This window comes from Phodopus roborovskii, unplaced genomic scaffold, assembly GCF_943737965.1.
Source record: "Phodopus roborovskii unplaced genomic scaffold, PHOROB, whole genome shotgun sequence".
NCBI lineage: Eukaryota > Metazoa > Chordata > Mammalia > Rodentia > Cricetidae > Phodopus > Phodopus roborovskii.
This window is the reverse complement of record NW_026125537.1, coordinates 1,047,082-1,065,201: the sequence shown is the minus strand read 5'-3', so window position 1 is coordinate 1,065,201 and position 18,120 is coordinate 1,047,082. Positions and strand designations below refer to the sequence as shown.

Here is an 18,120-nt window from a genome sequence, read left to right as displayed (position 1 = left end):
TATTTGGCTCCTGTTCCTTGCTTAGAGGCCCAGTATGTAGCATTGGAGTGGGAGAGGCCCTAAGGCATCACATAAGGGGGTAACTCTGGTTTTGCCCTGGCTCTGCAACTCATCACTTGGATGCCTTTGGGCAGGTCATCTCCTTCATGAGCCTGAGCTCTCCCATATGATGTGGGGTTCCTGATGAGAAAATATAATGAATTGAGTAACAGTGGCCGAGAGACCAAGTGTGCTTATTGTTTTATTAGGAACAATAGAAAGCCATGCCTTGCTCCTGTGGTAGTGGTCATAGTTTAGTAAGTACTTAGTTGTGATTCTGGGGGTACATGGCAACAGGGTAGCTTTCTATTGCTGGTTTTAGCTTTCTTGCAGAATTGTGACTCCTGCACAATACTTACTACTGTGCAAGGAAGGAGCACAGGGGATCCAGTGGAGACACCTTTGCTGACTCAGACAGGGCCATCTTTGGATGGGGTTCAGGGAAGGAGAAGGAGTATGATGGTAGAGGGTTCTTTGGAGGGTCTTTGGTAGAGTAGACTGGGTATGTGAAGGGTTTTAAGAAAATCCAAATCAAGGGGAGCTCAGGGGCCAGCATGTGCCTGATGGGAAAAGGGCAAAAGGGGGCCAGTTTCTCCTTAAGTCAACAATCCAACCCTCACCTTTTGTTCATGCTATAGAGACCTTCTACCTCCTATTCCCACCCCCTGCCAAGAAGTTTATTCTGTGGGGAAGCAGCTTGAACTCAAGTTGGGGTTTTTAGACAAGAAGGTATGTGTGTGTGTGTGTGTGTGTGTGTGTATGAGAGAGAGAGACGGGGGGGGAGAGAGAGAGAGAGAGAAAGCTGGTGGTGTGTCAAAACTGGGCTCAGTGAGAACGGAGTAGATGACAGGATGTGTCATGGGCTATTTAGGCAACTGGGACACGTGTATAGGCTGGTGGGATGAAGCCTCCATCTCACCTAAGAATGGTCCTCAAGATTCAGGCAGACTCTGTGGAGCTCTGTCATTCCTGGCTTCTCCGTTCTCACCCTGAACACTCCCCATATGAGATGCACATCCTCTTCTATGCCCTGCGCTTTTTTCTCCCTAGCTGTGGATTCACTCAGCTCCTGGCTCCTGGTTGGGTGTAGCCCGTGTGGCCTGTTAGAGGTATGACTTCTGCATTATTCACTACGTGGTGGCCTAAAACGGCCTCCTGAAGGCTGTAACCACCGCAGCCGGATTGTGCTTCCGGAAGCCAAGCCAGGCACACTACAGAAGTGGTTTGTCTCTGTTCCATAGCCCCTAGAAACTCTGGCTGGGATGACCTTATCTACTTCATCCATGTGACCATGATGTGGACTCTATGGCCCAGTTAAGGTAGCATGTGAGCACTTGAGTGTCACCTCTCCCTGTGGCTGCTTGGGCTTCCTTCCAGCACAGTGGCTCCTCTAGCAGATGCATTGCTTTTATGAACTAAATTTTGTCACTTCTGTTCTGTGCCAATCACAGATGTACCCAGATTCAAGAAGGGGTAAAGTCTCGTTGAAAGTAGAGTGTGTGGGCCCAGAAACATGAAACACACATTTGACAAATGTGATCTGCTGCAGTGTTTATCTGTGTGTGTGTGTGTGTATGTGTGTGTGTAGACCGTGTGTATGGAGGTCAGAGGATGGCATCAGGTATCTTCCTCAATCACATGCCACCTTGTTTTTTAGACAGGGTCTCTCACTGAATCTGGAGCTTACCAATTTGTCTAGACTGGTTGGCCAGTGAGCCAGAGGGATCCACTTGTCTCCCTGGAGCCAGGGTTTGGGTTACAGAAGCATGCTGCCATGACTATTTATTTAAGGTGGTTGCTGGAGATCCAACTCAGGACTTCATGTTTGTATGGCAAGCCTATTACCAACTAAGTCAGCCACCTGTTCCCAGATTCACTGACATCAACCCACACCCCAGCTCAGTCAGCATTCCATGGTCATCATGTAAGGAATAAGGTTTTTCCTCCCGCCGCCCATCTTGTCCCGCCGCTGCGCCAGCCCCGATTAACTCACAGAGACTCTGTATTTGATACAATGCTATTGGCCCAGTACTAGTTTCTTATCGGCTAGCTCTGTCTTAATTATTAACCCATTTCTGTTAATCTAGTATTTCCACGTGGTCTTCTCTTACCAGGGAGCTGGCCGGCATTCTTCTTTCTCCAGACTCTCCATCTTGACTCCTCCTCACTATTTCCTCTTTCCTCCTTGTCTCCTAGTCCCTCCTATCTCCTTTCCTATTGGCCAACAGTGCTTTATTCATTAACCAGTATGAGAAACATATATACATAATGACATTTCCCATCACATCAGTGATATCCATCCTGTTGTGGGCTCAACTGACCCCACAGGGACTTCAGACATGATCCCTACCCATTGATGTTTGCCCGTGGAGATGTAGTGGCTCTCACTTCTGAGAGCCCCCAGAGTAGCTCACTACCTCTTTCTGGTGTCAATACTTTAACTCTTTTGTTGGTCTCTTGAGTGAACATTCCTCTGACAGGACTGTCATATAAGTAAGTGCAAAGCTGGCCTCATATAGGGCCCTGCATGGACCCCCAAGGCACCTGAAGCTGTTGGCTGGAACATCTTGCTCCCCCCCCCCCCCAGTTATTATTGGTACTCTTCCAATACACATCTGCTGGGAAGGAGCTAAGCCTGAAAACTTGCAGTCTTTATCCTGCTGTTTTCCACTGTGCTATGAGTTAGTATATAACCCCACCCCGTCCCCTCAATAAATGGCATTTGGACATTGCTGTTGGGCAAATGACCCACTCTCCTATCTCTTATTTCAGTCTCTAGGCCTTTGCCTGATTAGTGGAACAGACTGTAGCGTGCTACAGCTTTAGCTCCCAAGTGCCGTCAGTTGATGCCCGGAGGATGAAGGATTCGAACCCATTGCTCCCAGCTGCATGCCTTGTGTGCTTTTCCAGCTCATGGATCACTATTTGTAGCCATCAGCCCAGCAAAGCCTAGTAAGCCATGGATTGGTTCCCCGGGAGCCTTCAAATATTCACATACCCTCTCTGCCCGAGCTAGGCCCCATGTTCTGGTCACATGTAACTTTGTATGTGTCATTTATTAGTTGGGAACTTGAGGTCCTGTAGGCCCCAGATCTTTCCTGGGTCCTCTAGCCCAGGGAGAGCCAGCGCAGTGAGGTGAGTGACGTGCTACCACATGTGTTTATAAATTACTTGGGTTTCCAAGTTCAACAATGCTAAGCACAGATGGGCAGACAGGGATAGACAGCACAGAGAGGGGAAGACACTAAGGCCTAGCTCATGGCCACACAGTAAGTGAGAGGAGAGTTTCAAGCCTGATATCTACGCTGTATACCAGAGTAACCTTTAAAGTTCTAAATGGCGTCACTACTCATTTATTGATGTACAATAGTGTGCTGCTACTGATGCTGATGATGGCACTGGTGATAATGGTAGTGAGAATGGGAATGGTGGTAGCGGTAGTGTTGATGGTGAGTGATGATGATGGTGATAATGATGGCAATGGGTGATCACAGTGGTTATTATGATGATGATGGGATGATGGTGGCAAAGGCATTGGCTCTGATACCCATGGCTATGGTGATGATGGCAGTGAGTGATAGTAGTGATAATAGCAACAATTTCCCAAATGTTTACCACATGCCAAATATTTAATTAATCTTTCTTCTTTTTAAGTATGCACAAAAATTGGGGAGGGTCCCTCTCTGTGGGTCATGGACATGTTACAAAGTCCTCACTTGCTTATCCATTGTTCTTAACATCCTTGTGATGAAGGCCATTGTCTTAGGTGACCCTGGGCTACAGAAGTGAAGTAACCTCCTCCAGGTCACAGTAAGAGGAGGCCGAGCCAGGACTTGAACTGGCTTTGTTAGACTTCTGATCTCCTTTTCATCCACAGTAATTGAGAGTTGGGGATGTAGTTCAGCTAGTAGAGTTCATGCCTAACATGCATGGTGTGCTAGTACTGCATAAACCAAGTGTGATGGAACATACCTATGAGTTGGCATTTGAGAGGTGGAGGCAGGGGGATCAGAAATTCATGGCCACCCTCAGTACAAAGTGAGTTTGAGCCTGGACTACTTGAGATCCTATCTCAAAGAACAAAAACATGACAAACAAGCAAGCAAGCAAAACAGAGATGCAGGTGGCAAGCAGATCAGGTATCTCACCTGCACCAACAGCAGCCCAGAGCACAGACTTGGAAATGTTTATTAATTGAGTCTTGAAGAGTGACTGTTGAGGACAGAAGGGCCAGTGGGGAGGCCAGCTGCCATAGTCCCTGCTGAATGACTCCTTCCACTGGGATCCTTTCTGTTTACTTCAAGGGAAAAACCCCAAACAGACTATCTGTGACAGTGAAGCTGGGCTCTGTGATAATTCCATTCCCAGATCAAATCAAGGCTCAGGGAGTGCACTATTACCAATGTGATCACCTTGGGGACAGAGATAGCGAGTTTTATTAAATGAGACAGTCTTGCTAAAAGGAAGCCTTACATTAGACTTCAGGCCTTAAATAATATTAGTGTCATGAGATGACAAACACTCAGCACAGTGAGAGCATGCTGCCTAGGGGCCAGCCAGCACTTCAGGGGAGGCCCCAGGGGCTAAAGAATCCAGAGGTAGCAGCAGACAGAGCAACTCTCTGGCCCAGTGAATACATTTAACTGGGCTGTGGTTGATAGAGCAGTTCAGGGCCCTCGGAAGCCCTCCCCCAGAGGGAGAGAGACCTGTTCTTTGCTACCTTAGGCGCAATGATCCTGCAACCGGGCAGGCTTCAGTTAGCGGCGAGAGCTGGTTTCTAGGCTGGGTGTCCCTTCCAACCCTGCAACGTGCTGGGCTGCCCTGGGAAACCTGTAAAGAGGCCTGAGCCATGCAAACTGTGCCATGGAGACATGAAGACCTAATAAGTTCTGCTTTGAATACTGCTTTACTGACCCTGTGACCTTGGCCATGTTAGACAATCTCTGTGGATGACCACTTCCTTGCCAATGATGTCACACCCTCATTCCGCGGACAAAATGAGTGAGTCCACATTGTTCTCCAAGGATAGTGCCTGGCACACAGGACATACCCATCTCTTACTCTGTTGTGTGTTTCTGTCCCTGACCTGTTTCTCCTGCTCCTGAAGCATTCCTACTATGGGATGTTCTCTAGAGGCCCCTGTTGAAGGTTTGGGCCCCACTGGCTCACAGAGGTATTGGGAGGGGTGGTACATGGAAGAAATTAGGTCATTAGTCTTTGAAGAAGCTACAGGAGGAAATCCTGGATTTCCTTCTCTCTTTGCTTTCTAGGTACCATGAAATCAGAGGTTTGCCCCATCACACACCACCAAATATATATATATATATATAAAACAAGGCCAAGTTATCATGGATTGGAACCTTTTGAAACTATGGGTTAAAAGGAACCTTTCTGCCTTGTAAACTGATTTACCTCAGGTATTGATTATGACATTATGTCAACAAAAAACTTACTAACAATTATCCACACACTCTCCTCCTGGTAGAGGCTGACAGGCTGTTGGAGGGCAAGGTTCTCCAGGGCCTGATTCTATCCATGCACATCTGGCCTTGTTCATTTCCTCAAAGCAGTCTCCCAGAAGTCTAGGGCAAGACAAGATAGCCTCCTTCCTGAGTCTGAGTGATTCCTATGATGGCAGAAAATGCCCTAAGAGGGGCCAGTAGGCTTCTTGGAATAGATAACTACCTATGAATGAGACTTACAGATCAAACTGGCTACCGTTATGGAAGACTACTTAGTTTGGGGAGCCCTGGGCCTGGGTGGGTAGAGGACTTGTCAGAATGCCAGGGGTCTAGAGCACCAGGCTTGGTTTTACATCCTTGCTGAGAGGCCGTAGGCAATCACAGCCTGTGGATGGATGGTCTACAGAGTAGGCAGTGTGTGTCATTGTGTGTGAAGGAGGCTTCGTAGGTTTCCTCAGGGCTTTATCAACCCTGTCCTTTCCAGCTTCAGTTGCAGGGTAGACATTGGGCGTGGCTGCCCCATTGAAGGCTTGACCATGTCTCAATGGATTTATGCTTTACTGGGCACTGACAGCCAGGAAGTCAAAGTATGTGGGAGTCACCTAGGGAGATGTGATTGGGCTAGCCCACAGATTCCTGCCCTGGGTTCCTGCCTAATCTTCTCCAGGTGACATCATACCTTCTTAGCTCAAGGCCTGCCTCTGTTACCCCAAATATCCTCAGAGCCTATGAAAACACCTTTCCCCATTCTTTAAGTGTGCTGGCACTGTCCTTGGTTTTGTGTGGGTCACAGGTTCTTAAAGCTTAACAGAAGGAACTCAGATCATTGTCACCCCCTCACAGCTATCATGAGGACACCTGTGCACCTACCTAGCCCCACATGAGGCTTAAAAGAAGGTGCTGTGGAGGGCTGGAGACCGGTAAAGAAGTGTCCTTTGGGGCAGCTGGACAAGGGGACACTGTACACTTGAGATGTCCACAGACCAATAAGAGTTTGAGGTTGAACAATGGCTGTTTTCTGTCCCCAGAAGGGTCAGAAAGACTCCATGAAGGGACAGGTTGGGTAGGGAATGAGGATTGATAGACATTTTGGAGAGAGGTTTAGGACATTCAGAGGTGAATATGGTGGGCATTAGAAGTCATTTGGAGCAGCTCTGTTGGGAAGGTGGCTTGGGAGCCCTGGTAAGGGATTGCATCACTAGTCTGGCCTTTACTGATGATGTTTCTATGCTTCAAAGACAGGCATGATCTGCCACAATCTCCATTCTTGAAGGAGATACTGTCCTTAGTCCTTGGGACAGACTCTCACTCAGACTCATACCAGCATGGCTTGAAGTATGAACATCCCTATTGGTTAATTACCATCAGTGTACCATGTTGTGACATTGTAGACAAGCATCCTTGAAGGAGGGTCAGTGATAGATATTTCTGACTTCACATTCTGTTGTAATGACTAAAGGGGTGTGGTCCCAGGTGTCTGGAAGCTGTCGTGAACCCAGACACAAGGACCAGGCTTTCTGCCAAGATGAGGCTAGGGCTGGCCTGGGCCCTGAGCACTGGGAGGAGCTGGCTGCTCCTGTCACCCTCCTAGACTCGTGTGCCAGCAACAACCTTGCTGTCACCACTGGCTGCTCCCTGTCATGCTGTCCTGACCATATATGCAAGCATGGTGGCACAAACAGGTGGCTAAGCCTCTGTTCTCTCCTCTCTCAACAGAGCTTTGCAATCATCACTCTGCACAGGTTTACAAGAACACATGGTGAGTGTACTCATTCCTACTTTATGAGTGACTGTGGCCTATCCTGAGAAGCCATAGGTATGGCGTATGGATGGTGGTGGCCTGAGGACAGGCAAAGAGTGGAATGGCAAGGGCTTGGTACAAGCTGGTTGCCTCTATTTGAATCCTATTTTCTGGGTCCTCGTAAAAATAGCTGTAAGGTGCTGGTTGGATAACAGCAGCTCTCTTGTGGGATACTTGGATTCAAGTTTGTTCACTAATGTAGATGACGTTGGTCCTAGGTGCCCAGCACATGGCAAGCTCTCAGTAAATGTAAGTGCTTGCCATACCCGTTTGATGGGTGGGAAATTGGTCTTGTAGATGGAACATGATTTATATACAGTTCTACTTTAATTTGAAGCCAAGGCACACTCCTATTTAGCCCCCTTCCTCACCTCTAGGTTTAGGCTTTCTTTGTCTTCGATGTCCCCTCTTTTGCTAATTACTAGAGGTCCTTGGTCACCATCCTCCTCACCCAGCGTTTATCAGCCCACTGAACCTTCCTGAACTGAAGAAGTGTTGAGGGTATCTACCCTTAAGGAAGCTAAGCCTGCTTCATCAAGCTTGGTGGTTTGCTCTGGGTCCCTGAGGAATCAATGCTCTTTATGGTCAAGGCCACCAGATTTTCTCCCTCTCATTCTGTCCTCTACAACCTGTCTGTCTAGCACCTTGGCAGGAAGCTGGCCAGCTTCCCTGTGTTCTGCTTCTGTTTGGCTCTTGTTTGCCTGCTGAGCTGCATGGGGGGCTGTCAAGAGGAACTTTGGTCTCTGGTTGCAGAGTGCTGAGCCATCAAGCAGTATCAGTGCTCAGCCATCACTCTGCTCTGATAAGGGTCAGACTGCACCACTGGAGAAAGCATGTCATTCTTCACCATCACAGGCAGCCAGCCGAGAGAGCAGGCAAGGCATGTTAGTCTCAGGGTGGAAGCAGTGGAGTCAGTCACAGTGCAGTGATTCTCAGCCTATGGGTCACAACCCCAAAGGGACCATGTATCAGATATTCTCCATATCAGATATTTACATCATGATTCATAACAGTAGCAAGATTACAGTTATGAAGTAGCAACAAAACAATTTTCTGATTGGGATCGCCACAACATGAGGAATTGTATTAAAATGTCGCGTCGCGTAGCATTGGGAAGGTTGAGAACTACTGCTCTGGTGACAAGGTTACCGTTGCTGCTCTCAAAGATCTGACTTCACACTCGTGACATCCAGTGCCCGGAGAGTCTGCTGCTGTGTTATTCTTCTGTGGGGTGGCCACTATTGCCAATAGCAGTCTGGCATATGCCACCACCACCTCTTGTCTACTAGGGACAGAGGACACAGGTTCTCATTGCTTCTCCTATGCACAGCTGCTCTTCACCTTATAAACCAGAGGGTCCTTCTAGGCACAGTAGAATCCTCTTTTCTTGCTTATGGTTCTCCGTGGCCTGTCAGGTCAACTCCTAATCTCCGAGTTTGTCCTTGAATTAGCCCGGGGGTGGTGGCAGTGGTGGTAATCAGAGAAGACTTCCTGGAGGAAGTGACAACCAGGTTGAAAGACAATTGAAAGTAAAGCCACATGCTCACAGGAAAGGCACTGTAGGACAACAGTTGCTAAGGCCCTTCCTGAGATGCCCCACCCTCACTGTCCTCTATGCCTATGGGATTTCTGAGAGGAAGCAGAGCTGTGGGGCCTTGCTTCCGGTCTTGTGCAGCATTCTGGGAAGTACTACAGTATGGCAGAGGGTGGGTAGCATCCACACAGGAAGGGGGCGCACCCCACTGGATTTGTTGAGCCCAGATAAATGGCCCCAGGAATACCCAAAGAGGAAGAGTCCACTGAGCTTGCAGCCTCCTGGCCATAATAGCCTTTGGAGATGTACCAGTCCAGAGAGATGTCAACACCAATAGCCAGGCCACAAGAGTTTGAAGGAGGTGGCTCTCTGAAATATGATAGCAGGGTGCAGGGCAGGGAAGGCACTTGTGTCCTCCTCGGTGGACACACAGAGACTCTGGCAGGGAGATCACATGGAGAGGACAGATAAGGGTCTCTATTCTTTCTTTTCAAACCATCTTTCTGAACTTAGGTGACTAACCCTTCAGCGGCAAAGGCAGAGGATGTGCCTGAATAACAGCTGGGTCTGTTATTCAGAAGACAGGGTGGATCTTTCTTGTGGTAAACTAACTTCCCCTTAGGGCCATGTGTGTCAAACTGAGATTCCACCTCTATGGCATGAAGGGCCTAGTCCTTTAGCTACAAGTTGCAGCTGAGACTGATTATGGGGCATTACTTCTCCTGTTTCAACCCTTAGTCTTCTTGTCTGTGTAATGGGCATCTTGGTGATAACCTTCTGTTCTTAAGGCATTTGGAATGTCAAATAAGATCATGGAACTGTAGGTGTGTGGTGTGTTGGCTGTGCTGGAGGGAGTGCAGGGGTGGTGGGGGCACGTTTGGCCTCAGCCTTCATGAAGCCCATGGTGTAGCAGGAAGGTAAATAAATAAATAACAAGACTAGGAAACTCCACATGGAAAGGTCTCTGACAGGGGCATACAGTTTAAGCATTGAGTGGGTCATGGTAGAAATGCTGCATCAGGGAGGCCTTCCTAACAGAGGAGGTTTCAGTGGAGACCTGTAGGAGGGAAGGAGGAGGTAGAATCATGTGAAGTTTAGGGCTGAGGTCAGGGAGAAGACAGACGTTCACCCGAATGGCCCTGACTGGCCCAACATTTTTCAGATCTGGTCTGTGCTGATGAGAGTCGGAACTTGACAGTGTATCGAGGAATGGTGAAGAGGGGCGGCCTTTGTCTGGGACATGCAGTGATGAATCTTAAGAGGAATTGCAGGATCAGCACTAGAGGAGCTCACAGCCCCAAACAGAGCCTCTGTTAGGGCTGGGGATGGAACTCCATGGTAGAGCACTTGCCTAGCCTGTGTAAAGCCCAGGTGCTATCCACTTTGACCCCACCCCAGCCCTCAAAGTAAGAGTGCCTCTCTTGTTTATGCAAACACATAATGGAACAAGAATAATGAAGTAAGTACCATCCCCTCCAAGTAGCCTTCCTGGATTCTGCCTGACAAAAGTAAGTTATAACTCTTGGGAACCCTACCCAGGTTACATATGTACGCCCTCACTTCCCTTAGCTTATGGAGGCCTTGTGTCCCTGTCTGCTTTGCCCAGCCCTTGACCCAGCTGGCAGGCCCGAGGGTGGGCATTGTTCTTTGTGTCTGCCTCAATACCCTGTATGACCCTTGGTTTAGGAAGAGCTGAGGATGATATGTCAAAGGAGACTTCAAAGACTTCCCTTGTGCACACAGCAGGCATCCCTGGCCCAGTGCAAGACAGAGAGTGGTTGCTTCTGAGTCTCAAGCAAGGGAGGTACATGTTCCCCTGGGGCCTGTGGGTCAAAGCCATTGTCCTGAGCCACTGGTTGGCAGTTGTTTGTCTGTGGTGGCCTAGTGACAAGTTCTAGTGTCTTCCAGTATGTCTCTTGTCCTTACTGAAGAGGGGCTGTTAGAAACATTAGCCCATCCTGGAAAAATGAGACTTTATGTGCCCAGAGATTAGCTAATGGGGACCCACAGCCCTTGTCAGAGATAGCCCTGAATCCATTTGGAGGCCATTTTTAGTATCACATGAATTTAAACACCTTTATTGGCTGTTGGAAGTCTGGAAGATGATGACGTTCTAGAGGCAGAAGGGAGCCACCCTGCTTCATCTGGGACCTGTTCATTTCCTCCTGAATTTCCATGGCTGCCCATTATCTCTCAGGTGCTGCCCATGAACTTGGAGGTCTTGGGCTTTCCAGAGCTGGGATGGCAAGCAGAGAGAAAGATGGGAGGAGATATCTGATAGGGTGGATACTGGGCCTGGCCAGAGTGCAACATCTAGGGGCTCCATGGTGCACACTCACTGGTCTTGCATCTGTGTGTGCATGTTCATGTGGGTTTCTATGTGCAAGGAGCTTTACCCTAAGCTGGGGGGGGTGTGAGGGGGAAGCAGGGGGACTGTGAGCAGGATGCTGTTCTTCATGGAGTTCTGGCCCCTGGTTCTTTGGAGGGGCTTCTGTGAAGGGAAGGAGTAGTATGAGGGAGCTGAGTGTGTCCAATCTTCCAGAGCTGAGCACCCTTGATTTCTGGGCTGGGTTCTGGGAGTCTCAGCTTCTACCTATGGCCCCAGAAAAAAACCCACATTCTCTGCATCTCAGTTCCTGTGTTTCGGAGAACTGGAGCTTGTGACCCCAAATGCCATGGCAGGACAGGACAGGACTTTGTCTCAAGGGCTCCCTTGAAACTGAATGGAGGGTGTTCAGAGAGACCATGTGGAGGCTACTTTGACCTCCAATGGCTTTTGGCTTAGGTATTGATGTCTCAGGAACATGTTTATCTGGTCCCCACTGTCACTGCCTGCCACTCTGGTTTCCTCTTGGCTCTTCCAGGCCACAGTGAGGCTGAGACACAGTTTGCTGTCAAACAAATGGGTGAGCATTCTCTCTGCCCTCTGAGGGTGTAAGCAACTTGGAGGAACCTAGATGCAGAGCCCCCCTTGAGGGGGGGAGAAGCACCAAGTACACTTCCTGAATGCCCTCCTTAATCCCCCCACACACACCCTGTCCCTCACCTGGGGACTGGCTCTGCTGTGGCCCCTTGACTGCAGGCTTTGAATTCTCTATCTGATAGATGTTAGTTGTCACTATCTGGGACATAAGCCAGTGTAATGGGGAGGGACAAGGGGACATCTTTGTAACAGTTCTACAGACACACAGACCTGGGCTAGGTTAGGCAGTGTGACCTTGCACAGCCCATTTTGTCTCCCAGGACCTTTCTCCTTTCACTTGCAGAAGTCTCATCAGGAAGAAATGAGAAGGGCCCAAGCCTGTCCCAGCACCTAGCAAAGGTCCCAGCACACAATGACTCTTGCTGCCTTTTCCTGGAGACTGAGTGGCTAATGATAAGCATGGGTCTTTACCATTTTGGGAGTACTGCCTTGGTGATCCCCCTCCCCCCTGCTGCTAGTCAACCTTGAGTCCTTTTGTTTAGGCCTCAGGTCATGTTTGGCTTTGAGTCCCATGTTGATCTCTGTGAGGGCATGAGGAGGGGCTGGTTCCCTGAAGACAAGCAGTAGCCACCTTTCTCCATGACCTGCATGTGTACTTGACACAATGCCAAATTCAGTGGCAGGGAGGGACTCTGGCACATTGCACACAAGCAGGAGCCTAGAGTTTGTTCCCATGTTCCTCTTGGTAATGGGGAAACTGAGGCATGAGAGGGGGTGCTAAGTAGGGTGGACAGGAGACTCAGGGGACAGGAATAGGGAAGGCTATGTTGGAACCTGGGACAAGGAGGGAACAGAGACCCAAGGGAGGGACCAGCCTTGCTGGACCTATAATGAGAAGTGTGGGTGATGGAGGCCACAAAAGAGGGCTGGGTGAGCAGAGCCCTTGACTAGTGGTTTTCAACCTTCCAAACACTGTGGCCCCTTAATACAGCTCCTCATGTTGTGCTGACCTCCAACCATAAAATTACTCCATTGCTACCCCAATGCTGTAACTTAGCTACTGTTAGGAATTGCAATATGAATACTTGATGTGCGACCCACAGAGGGGTTGTAGCCCACAGGTTGAGAACCTCTGCCCCAGGCTGTGGCTAACAGCATGGCAGCCTGGTGAACCACACTTGGGAAGGTATGACAGTTTTGGAGTGTCTGGGATGATCCAGGCTCCCTGCTCAGCGTTCATTCATTCTAGTCACCCCACCCAAGCCCAAGAGCCAAGGGCCAGTGCTGCCAGGCAGGCTGCAGCCTGGTGCCATTCTTTGGTTGTCTGGGTCCAGGGCCCTGGGATAAAACTCAGTCCCAGGGACACAGCATGCCTCAAGGCTGCAGGTGGCCTTTGTGGCCTCTGGGCTCTGGCTTTGTTTTCCCCAAGTGGCTACTCAGAGGGGAGGAGGGAGGCAGGACAGCCTTTGCATGTGGCAGCAAATTTGGGCCATTGATTTCCATTTATTTCCTGCTCAAATGATTCAGGCCGGCTGCTGCTGGGGGTGGAGGCAGAGGGGGGTGCTCTTTAGCATTTTAAGTTTGCAGATAATTGGAGGAAAATAACTCCAATAATGAAATCGCTGCTGGATCACATTCTGATACGTGACAAATCAATTCATTTATGATACCTTCTTTGTCATACTGAGCCATTCTGGTGCTCAGTGGAAACCTCCTAAATTAATAAAACTGTTAAATCTATGAAACCCTCCACTCTGAGCAGCACATTGCAGCACAAGTTTGAATCATTAAGGGAATAAAACTGATAAATGTGAGTGGGGAAGTGCCTTTGTCTGGAGAGGGGCTGGCTTTCAGGGCAGATAATTGTCTTCAGTCTCACAGGGGCAGCAGGGGGCGGGGCAGGGGTTGGGCCAGGCACACTTTGGGGGTGGAAACCAGTCTTGACCTTACCAGCGTTGGGAACAAGCTGCTTTAGTCGTGATTTGTGCAGCTTTAAGCTTTTAAAAGGAAGTATGATTTAATAGTGAAGAGAAAAATATAAAGCCTTTATTGAACCCTGTCAAATTTGACTTGGCTTGGCAGAGATTCTTCCAAAATGTCTACAAACTGTCTAGGGAGGCATGGCATAATAAATAGGACGGGTTGGGGTGGGGTAGGGCTGTGCTCTGGCAGGCTGGTCTCCTGACTAATCTTAGTAGCTTGGAGAACGTCTAGTGGGGCATCTTTAAAAACACAACCAGAAAAACTGTGTTATGCAATACTTGTGTATGTGTGATGTGTGCATAAATGGGCAAAACTTTAGGAGATTGTACTCGACTGTAACACAGGATGTGATTCTGTTCTAATCTAGTGTTCATTCCACCTTAGCTTTTTTTAAATGTGTGTGTGGGGGGGTATATGTGTGTGTGTCTGTGTGTGTGATGTCTGTGTGCGGTGTATGTGTGGTGTCTGTGGTGTGTGGTGTGTATGGTGTGTGTGCATGTGGTGTCTGTGTGTGGTGTATGTGTGTGTATTGCATGTGGTGTGTGTGGTATGTGTGGGTAGTATGTATGTGTGTTATATGTGTGGTGTCTGTGTGTGTGGTGTATGTGGTGTGTGTTTGGTGTGCCTTGTATGTATGTATGTTTCTGTGTATGTACATGTGAGGACTGAAGTTAATATTAAGTGTCCCCCTTGACTAGTCCCCATTTTATTTATTGAGGCAGGGTCTCTCACTTAATGTAAATTTCTCTGACTTCAGCTGGTATAGTCAGCTTGCCCCGAAGACACCCCCCCCAATCTGCCTCCTGAGTGGTAGGATTACATATGGCCACAATATCTGCTTGGTTTTTATGTGAGTTTGGAGGATCCAAACTGTGGTCCTCATGCTTGCATGGCCAGCCAGCTTTTATCCATGGAGCCATCTTCCTGGGTACTGTTGTTGGTTTTTGTATATTTTTAAAATTTTTATTTATTAGTGGGGCACACCTTTAACCCCAGCCCTTGGGTGGCAGTGGCAGGTGGATCTCTGTGAGTTGGAGGCCAGCCTGGTCTACAGAGTGAGTTCCTGGACAGCCAGGACTATTACACCGAGAAATCCTCTCTCTAAAAAGAAACAAAAATTATTATTTATTAATTATTATTATTATTAGTGTGTGTGTGTGTCTTGCATGCAGGAGACTTTGGAGGTAAGAAGAGGTGTTGGATTCCTCAGGAACTGGAGTTACAGATAGATAGTTATGAGCTACCACGTGGGTGCTAGGATCCGAATCTCTGTCCTCTGCTAAAGCAGTAAATGCCCTTAATCACTGAACTATCTGTCCAGACCCTGTTCTTGGTCTTTTAAAATGCTGCTTGGTCCACTGAATTATTTACATGGGCCACTAGTGGATGTGACCCATAGTTTAGAGGATTTGGATCTGGTCCACTGTGCACTGTTTTGACAAGGGACTGTAGCATAAAGGCCACACATACAAAATGGCCACCTTACTTTACAGCCTGGGCAGGCCCAACTCTCCCAGACATCTGTCTGCCACAGCCCTTCTCACTGGTCACTCTGTGTAGAACCCAGGGACAGGAGATGGAGATGGATAGGTTGTCATCATCAGCCTCTGTCTACTTTTGAACAAAGGGCGGAAATGACAAGGTGCTCAGCTGTCCTCCCTGCTCCATAGAGATCAGAGCAGGGAGGGAGCAGGGAGCCCATATCCCTGATATAATGAGACACATGGCTGCGAACTTGGTAAGTCTTTGCTCTGGAGCATCAGGAATCCCTGGCAGCCACCAACACAAGTGCTAATTGCCAGCTTGGGCAAGGACAGCAGCCCTGACATCCATATCAATTATGGCCACTGGCTGTGCCTGGGAGACAAAGGTCTTAGAAGTTGTCAAGCTCCAGTATCAAAGCTCTGTCTGCCAAGGAAGGATGGAGACAATATCCAGCTCTCACTTAACCTACTGCCTTGGCAGACTGTCCCTGGGTGGGGTAGAGCAGAACCTGACAGGTGAGGGGACCAATGCAAGGCAGCCAGGCTGTCTCCATGCTTTGACACAATGTTTCCCACATTCAGGGTGAAGAGTTTGCTATAGGGGAATGGAAATGGCCTCAGAAACACCCCCACTGGTGGTTTTAAGGCCGGCAGCTGTGTGGGGAGCACATAGAATGAATGGTGGACCTCAGGCCGTGCTCCTGTTGGGTATGTTTTCCTAACTCAGATTGGGGTGAACCCTCACTGCTGGGACTCTAATGTTGAAGGCCATCCGAATCACCCCGGAGAGCTGTTACAATGGATGTGGGTCCTTTGTTGGTTTCTGTTTAGTGTCCCTGGGGTGGGTGTAGACAGTCCTCCAGTATGTACCAGGTGGAGCTGATGCTGCCAGGTGCATCCTGCCCTCAGCGATTAGGCCAGAGGTTCTCAACCTAAAGATATCAACTCCAAAAATATTTACATTCTGATTCATGACAGTAAGTAGCAATGAAAATAATTTTGTCAGGGTCACCACAACATGAGGAAATGTATTAAAGGACCCAGCATTGGGAAAGTTGAGAACCACTGCCTTAGGTCAGTGTATTCCAAGAGAACTTGCAGCCCAACACAAAATCATTAATGTACTTAAAGAAATATAAGATGGGTTTTTTTGTGCATACATGTTTATGTGTATGGGTGTGTACATGTGTGTTTCAGTTGATATTCATGTGTGTGCATGCATGTGGAGACCAGAGAGGTGAGGTGGGTTTTCTCACTGAACCTGGAGCTTGCTGTTTCTCTGCTGGGCTGTATGGCCACCCCCAGCACTGGGGTTACAGGTGCACACAGCTAGGCTGTGTGTGTGTGTGTGTGTGTGTGTGTGTGTGTGTGTGTGTGTGTGTGTGTTCTGGGGATCTAAATTCAGGCCCTCATGCTTGTGTAGAAAGTACCCTCACCAAGTCGCCATCTCAGCCCCCTGGATGCTAAACTTTTATGTCTGACTTTTTTAGTCCAGGTTAATCTATTTGTCTATCAACACTTCCTTTTCATTGATAAGTAGTATTCTAGTGAGGGACTATGCCATATTTTCTGTCTCTAGCTCACAAACGTTTGGATTGCTTCCAAGGTATGACAGCTTTAAATACTCCTATTTCAAACATTTATGGATCATTTTTTTCTCAGGTGGTCTCACATTTCCATTTCTCCTGGACCCATACCCTGGGGTTGTGTGGTCAGTGGACTCTAACATTTTAAGGAATTGGCGCGCTATTCTCCAAAATGGCTGTAGCAGCCTGATTACGGCAGCACAGACTGGAATCTTAGCATTCATTGAGGCAGAAGGGTCTAGGGTTCACAGGCAGTTCCAGTTATATAGTGAGATCTCACAAAACAAACCAAGGTAGGACTGCAGTGTTTACAAGCTCACTGTTTGTGGTTGGCTGAAGGTCTTGGTTTCTTTCTCTATCTTCTCTCCAAAGCTTGTTGCTTCCTGTCCTTTTTTTTTTTTTTTCTTTTCTTTGTAGAGCCTTTTTTTATGAGGTCCATAGGGTGACTCTGTGGTTTTAATTCATGTTTCTGTCATGACTAATGACGGTGAGCTGTTTTTCATGAGCCGATGGCTCATTTGTGTTTCTGGGTAATGTGCTTATTTCTCCTTCCCTTCCTCTCTCCTTCTCTCACGTTGGGTACTGACGCCTAGAATACTTTGCAAGGGTTCCACCACTGAGCTAACACTACTGAGTTATTTGTTTTATGGAGTTGTAGACGTTCTTTATATATTCTCAACGTGACTCCTTCATTATCTATATTTGTTTGTAAGAATTTTCTCCTATTTTTCGTTGTCTTTTCATTTTGTTTTTAAATGTTTATTTATTTTGCAGGCTAGGGGAGGAGTGTGTGCCAGGGTGTGTTCCTGGAGGTCAGATGGCAGCTTTTGAGATTTTGTTCTCTTTTCACCATATGGGTTCTGGGACTAAACTCAGTTCATCAGACTTGCACCTGTACTGGCTTAGCCATCTCATAGGCCCCTTTTCATTTTCTTAATATACCTTCCCTAGATATGGTGTGAAAGTCTATCACTTTGATGAAGTCTAGCACCATTTTTTAAAATTATAGATCGTGTTTTCTTGCCACAACTGAGAAATCATTACTTAATCTAAAAGAAGATTCTCTTCTTCTTTCCCTACCCCCACCCTAGGCACTGTAATAGTTTTAGCTTTAACTTCAAGAGCATGGATCCATTTTGAATTATTTTTATTATAATGTGGAGTAAAAAAGTCTGAGTTGATTTGGGAGGGGGCAAATAATTATTCAACTGTTGGGGCATTATTTGTTGTGACATATACTTGATAGTCTGTTGAAAGACAACCGAGCATGTGTGGGGGCATTCATCTCCTGCTAGAGCTCTATGGTGC

General features: G+C 47.9%; 1 protein-coding gene across 1 annotated transcript in view; it reads right to left on the bottom strand.

The window, feature by feature from the left end:
* Rps24 (ribosomal protein S24) overlaps positions 1-18,120 on the bottom strand; it is a 1,129,312-nt gene that overhangs the window by 227,549 nt on the left and 883,643 nt on the right. The gene's annotated exons all lie outside the window — the stretch shown is intronic.